General features: G+C 40.5%; 1 long non-coding RNA gene across 1 annotated transcript in view; it reads left to right on the top strand.

Annotated features, from left to right (window-relative positions):
* Positions 1-449: 449 nt before the first annotated feature.
* LOC148186874 (uncharacterized) overlaps positions 450-6,946 on the top strand; it is a 63,324-nt gene continuing 56,827 nt past the window's right edge. The window contains exon 1 of the long non-coding RNA XR_015779172.1: positions 450-845. This is a non-coding gene — a long non-coding RNA (uncharacterized LOC148186874). The remainder of the gene's footprint in view (positions 846-6,946) is intronic.

The following is a 6,946-nucleotide window of genomic DNA, read 5'->3' as shown; positions in this document are numbered from 1 at the left end:
AAAAAGTGGAATTGTAATCAGTTACAGTTACTGAAAAAAATGTAATTTAATTCCAGTTAATTTTGTTTTTTATCTTTTCTGTTAAAAGCTCATATACAGACTATAATATTCATTCTGTTGCTTTTCCTGTGTTTGCCAGTCAGGAATGCCTCCTTTTGGTAGAGCCACAATTTAAAACATTAGCAAGAAAAATAATCAAACTGTAGTCAAATGTAACATGTAAATCATTTTGATTAAGTAAGTAAAATAACTGCACTAATAATTATATTTTTAATAGAGTAACTTCTCATCTGTAAGCGATTACAATACAAAAGTAACCTTCCTAACAGATTTTCAGTCACATTAACCCACAGACAAATTTTGAGTTTAATAGACTGTTGGAAAAAGGAGCCTCCCAGCTTTCTCAGCATGTCATTATTGTTTTTGTACAACTATTCAGCAAAACACATCAAATTATCCCCTAGCTATGATTATGAGAAAAAGTTTGCAGTACGGTGGCCACAAAGACAAAAAACAAAGCGCATTCTGCTTCTGAACTGGGAGCGCCTGCTGTACTCACCGGGCTGCGCCGGAGAGAAGAAAACACACACGGAGTAGCGCAGATCACTCTTGTTTTGTAGCCAATAAGGTCATAAAAACAAGCGCACTCTGAACTGCGATCCGTTTGGCGAACGAAGTTAGCATAAGGAGTTAGCAGTGAACTTCACTTGACAATATTCTTGGATTATTTTTATTTTTTTTAATGAAGACACTTTGATTGTTTTGACCGGTGGATTCTTACGGACTAAAGGAATATAAATAAAGGAGGAATGGACACACATTTGGACGTTAGGACCGCTTCAAAGGTAGGGAGCCACAACATTTTCTTCGCGTCTGTATTTTGCAATGCTAATGGTTTTTCCTCCACTGAAGCGTGGAAAAGCTCACCGAGGATGTGTAGCAACAACAGTTAACATTAAACATACAAAGTCTGATGAGCGGTGTTAGGCTGTTTAAACGCTGGTTAAATAAACAAGTGGCTTCTGGATTTGCTTTATTCACAGCCCCAAAAACAGTGGTAGCTTTATCTATTGAGTGGCTGGTAGATTTTGGAGTCCATGAGCTACAGTTGCAGGTGGACAATAAAATGAATTTCCTGCATACATAGTTTATTTACAGTTTAAGATTGCAGGGACAGCGCGCATTAATAAATATTTCTGCAAGTGTGCCAGTTAAGCCAGTTTGGCTTATTTTTAACTGTAGTTACTTGGCAGATGGGATGAAAACTACAGAAAAAAGACACATAAAACCAGGGTCCCCGCAGATCCTTAAAAAGTCTTAAAAGGCACTGAATTTATTAATCTAAAAAAAAGGCCTAAACTGGTATTAAAATGTCTTAAGTCAGTCTTTCAAAAGTCTTAAATACAAAGACATGACAGGAAGGATTTTATGAAATGCTGTTTTCTCTGACATTGCATTGTAATATCACAATGTAATTTGTGACATTAAAAAAAAAAAAAAAAAAATACTGAGTTCGTCTTCTTAGACACTTCACGATTGGAATTAAAACAGTGGAATAATCCCACAGACAGAATGAGGCTCAATAAATCACTAATAAAAATCACTATTAAATAGTAGGTATTTCTCAAATTTTGGGAAAAATTGTTGAAAAAAAAAAAAATCCCCAGTTTTGGTTATTGTAAAATTGGTCTTTAGTTTTATCCCAAGTGGCATTAAAAAAGTCTGAAAAATTATTACATTTTGATTTGCCTTAAGCTAGGGATCCTGAAAAACAGCAACAAAAGTACTGTAAATAGGGCAGTATACACTTCATAAGATCACATGTAACATAAGAACAGGGAGAACAGCACATATAACAGAAAAACTAAGCAGACTTAAGACTTTAAATGAGTGAGTATGGCCACACACTTGATTGTTTTTTAGCTATGATTGTAAAACCTCAGTTTTTTTTATTCATTCATTTTTTTATTTAAATTTTCAATTGGCTTTATAAAAAAGTTTGGATTCAACATTTACCTAAGGCATTTAAGCAAAGTTTTGTGTTAGAGTTTGTTATATACCAAAGTCTAAATTTTGACAGAAATATTTTAGATTTATATTTTCATTGTAAATGCATATTGGTTCCAAATATCGGTTTTGGTTTTTATTGAGTACTAATAATTGGTATCAGTATTGGCCCTGAAAGATCATCATTGGTCAACCCCTAGCACAGACCACCCAAAAATCAAACTGTTATCTTACCTTGAAAATGATAAAATCGTACACTTTATTGAAAAGTGCCCGATACTGTATTGTAAGGCTTCAGTTTTCTGAAGCACGCGCCTGCACTGTACTGGGTTCCCTTCAAACTATTGATAGTGATTAAAAGGACTCTGTTTTGCGGTGTGTTTATATTTTGATCATGCAGTCCCCTTCCTTCTTTTATAACTAACACTCTCTTTTCTCCGTAATTTTTTATTCTTGATGTTTAGGATTGTCTGTTGGGATTAAAAACAGAAAGACGTCACACCTGGGCTAAAATTTCCATGACTGTTGAGCGTGTATGTGAGCCCATAAACAAACTAATGAGAGACCCCTGTTTTACCTTTATCTTCTTGTGTGAACATTCACTCACTGTAAGTAGTGACCACCGCTGTTTCACATCTGACTAAATTCTGGGCTCACTCACAATCAAGCGGCAAACTCAGAGACTGAAAATTCAAAGTCAAAAACTGCAGGTCTTTGAAAGGCCATTTGAGGCTGGCTCCAGAAACAGGGCGATCCCTGTAGACCCCCATGTTAAAATGCCCAACTTTACAGCAGAAATAAACATGTTTAAAGCCTGGTAAAGAAACAGTTTTGGTCTCTAAATCCAATTTACCCATTTATGAAAACTATACAGGTGGGGGAGTTTTTAAATAACTCACCTATTTAAATTTTATAAAGGCTTACACATAATTAAGAGCGTGGCCACTTTGAGAGACAGGAGCATCCATCCCTTGCTCTCCCACAGCTCCACCCTCCTGTCCAAATATGGTCACTTCTGGCTCCCAAAAACCAAGAGGGCGATGGATAAAATGTCAAACCAAGCCCCCAGGAAGTGCATCAGGCTCTGATGCAGATTTGACATAGTGGAATAACGTTATCTGGGTCTGTCACGTGATGCGCCTGGCCCAGAAAGACTTTTCCATATTGACTTACATCTGGAAAAAGACATCTGTAAATCAGTAAATTATTTTTTTGTGAGCATTATAATCCTGGCGAAACAACTTATTTAATTATCTAGATTTTAGCCATCTGCTTTGATGACATTTGGAAAGTCTAAAAGAGCTGCAAGATTACATTTTTTAGACCGCCATTCAACCTAGCAAGTCGCCCCCAAATGCTGAAACACCCTTGGGTAAATGTATTGTTAAACCTGCAAACAAACTAGTGAGAGACCCTACATGTATCTCCCTGTGTGAACAATTACTCACTGTAATTAGCCACAACCACTCGATTAGATAATCTGACTAAACTCTGGATTTATTCACAATTTATTAAAATGTCTCATGTTTCCTGTCCCATTGGACTTTGGCATCTGGATGTTGCTGTCGTCTCGTATCTCAGCAGTTAAGTGTTATCAAAACCACAGGTGAAGATTTCAAGGTGGACGCAGGGGACACATCCCCCTCAAAATTTATAATATATATATTTCTCCCTCCCAAAACAACCATGAAAGTAGCAGTAGGACTTTTATGTTGACAAAATTAAATTCATTTACACCATAAATTGATGCAGAAAAGGCAAAACTTGGTGTATGTAAATGACCAGAATGCAGGAAATTAAGTGTTTGGCACTCAACATGTTCTTACGGAGGACCTACACCCATAAACAAACTGATGAGCGACCCTTTGTCTCCAGTTAACTTCATTTGTGTGGACAATTACTCGCTGTAATTAGCCACCACCGCTGGTTTAGATAATCTTGCTTAACTCCAGGCTTATTCACAGTTTATCAAAATGTCTCTTTTTGTCTTGCTCCCTTAGACTTTGCCGTCAGGATGTTGCTGTCTTCCCATATCTCAGCAATTAGTTATTAAAGTGTTATCACAACCAATGAAAATGATGGCCTAAGCAAAAAAAAAAGAAAAAAAAGAAAATAAGACCCAAGCTGTAAAGAAAGCAGAATATTCCTTTAAAATACAGTCTTCGATACTCAGTCGGCCTGGATTGTGATGTCAGACTTTACAGTAACCTAATGGGCTTTGTGTCGATGGGACGTCGGCGCTACTGTAAAGCACAAAGACTAATGTTGCTGCTGAAACATCCTCTATCCCTCTGTGTGTTTGTGGGAAGCCTGCAGCAGCAGCAGCTGCTGCGGAGAGGAGAGCCCACAGCTCCAGCGCCGGCCCCGCCTCCGCCTCCCCCTGCTGCTGCTGCCTGCGGGGTTCAGCCCGCTGTGATGACCATTAGCGTCTGGCTGAGGCTGCAGGAGATAACAGGTGATTTAAGGCCCTGTACCCCAACTCAGCCAGAGAGAAATGGCCGGCTGCCGCTTATCTCCCCCTCCGCCATACTCCACACACTTTTACATTAGGCTCCCCTATTCAAAGCCATCTGTCTTCCCAGTCAGGGTTTGATAAAACCGCCTGCGTACCTTGCAAAGGGGGAGGAGCGGGAGACTGAGGAGACACAAACCGCCACTCCGCCTGCATACTTATACACACAGCAATTCAGAGGATCACTGTGGAAGTCGACAACACCACACTTGCTGAATACTTTATCCACGCTGACTTAGAGCCCGGGGCGACACAGTGGGACACGACAACAATAGCTGAGCGCAGCACACAAAAGATACTGTACCTGGTTGTAAAAGAGAGACCTGAGTATGTAACATCACCCCTGGACTAATTGCAAATCAATGGTCTTGGTGAGATGAATGTGGTGGGGATAATAATCGCCCAGGGCTGCAGTACATCAACCATTCATGCACAGTGCCAAACACTAATCACAGCAGGTGCAGCGATAAAAGCTGCGGAGATGTTATCATTCTTCAACAGAGAAAAGCATTATATGTCATTGAGGGCTTTCTACCTCCAAGCGGGGCGACGACAATGACAGAAATATCATTTCTATAGTGCCGGTTGCTCTGAAGTCTTTGGCATGTCTATAGACTTGTGATTAAATCTTAATGCTATAACATATTTGGCAGCCTCTAAGAGGAAAAGGGATTACTTCCTTCTTGGGTGTGTGTATGTGAGGAAATATCCACTATCTTCAGGGCGTGAGAGACAAAAGATGCCTGTTATCATAAGGAAAACACACCAACGATCCCAAAGCGATTGGGTGTAAAGATGGAGGCTGTTGAATTGTGGAGCAGCAGTTGTATAATTGCCCCTGCTTGCTGATTTTCCCACTGTGGAAGCTAAGTGGGCAGTGGCTGTCTTCCTTTGGTCCCTGCTCTGTAATTATGGTGTCATTGTGTGACAGCAGAAAAGCCTCGGCGGCAGCTAAAGGACAAAAAGTCCTCTTGTGTCTGGACATACACTGAGAGAAGACTTGGCTCTCGTTGTCTCTGTCCATCTGGCTTTCTTCTCTACGTCCATCTCTTTCCTTTCTCTATCTTCTAGCTCTCAGTCCTCTATCACCCCTCGCTCTCTTTACCCTTTGTCCCCTCAAAAACCTGATGACCAAGCACAAGTCTAAAGTGTCCAAGCAATTAGCTGTATTGCACAGGTTAATACGTCCCTCCTGATGGCAGATTATGTCTTGAGTGCATGTCGTCATTGGCAGTGCCGGGAAGAGGAATATCATTCATCTCTCTGAGAAGTAAATCAGAGGAGTAGAAATGTCTTGTTGGAGTGTGTTTGACCCCTGCACCCTGATGATCAGGCTGGACTGGTGCCAGCGTGGCTTAGTAGTTTGAAAACCCATTGAGTAACAATTAGACTAAAAGTCGACAGTCATGCTTGCAGCTCTGTGAAGCTTTACTTAGGCAGCTACATCAGCGTGCTAACGGTGACAATGCAGATGTTTAGCAGGTACATGATGTTTAACGTGTTTGCCGTCGTAGTTTATGGTAGAGTCAGGCCCCAGAAAGTGTGCCGGACTTTGAAGCCAATTTGACATAGCGGTTAAACTGTAACTACAGCTTTTGGGCCGTCATCTTATGCCACTCGGCCGATAGACCAGAGTTTGGAGCATTATATTCTCAAATATGATTTTGTCTTCCTTTGACTTTCAAAACAAGATAAAGGAGATTAACGATTTTGTGCCGCATGACGAGTCTATCAATGTCGCTCCTATTTTGTCCTTTATTTTGGAAATCAAGCGCACCCCGTCCCACGGATGTGCTCTGTCCTCCCCTCAAAGTCGAAAAAAGGTTTCAGCGCAAGTTGAAAACAGTGTTGCCAACTTGGCGACTTTGCTGTTAAATTTAGTGACTGTCAGGGTAATCAAGAAATGCAATCAATTATTGTTCTTCATTCCCACGTATGCTGTGCAGGACAGTACACGTCTCCTCTGCCGAGTCTCTCCCATCTCTTCCCTCTCCTTCTGCACGGTAGCACTGCACAGACACTGGGCAAGCGGCAGGGAGGACGCCGCTGCATGTCCTTTGTGACTGAGCCCTTACTGAGAATTGTGTGTTATCGACTCTCCCAGTTTTGACAGGCAGACAAGAAAGCCAATACGACTCTGTTCCAAAAGTCACACAGTAACACAACCTGACCAGCAGGGAAAGACCAGAGACTCACTGTGTGCTGTGGAGTAAAATAACTTTCTGTCTTTAAGGAGAGCATAATGTAATTTTGTCCATTCCTATTGTAAAAGGCTAAAGTGCAAGCTTTAGCAAGCTAAAGCTGTGAAAATAGCCTAAATTTAGTGGATAGATATTTAGGTGTTTTTATGTGGCTAAAATACATGTTGCAGATATATGCGCGTGAGCGTGTGTGTATATATATAATTGTATATATATATAGACACAC

Source organism: Plectropomus leopardus, chromosome 16 (assembly GCF_026936395.1).
Source record: "Plectropomus leopardus strain MGB_pleo_1.0 chromosome 16, ASM2693639v1, whole genome shotgun sequence".
In the NCBI taxonomy this organism is placed as follows: domain Eukaryota; kingdom Metazoa; phylum Chordata; class Actinopteri; order Perciformes; family Serranidae; genus Plectropomus; species Plectropomus leopardus.
Note: the sequence above shows the minus strand (reverse complement) of the source record. Positions and strands in the feature narration are given on the sequence as shown.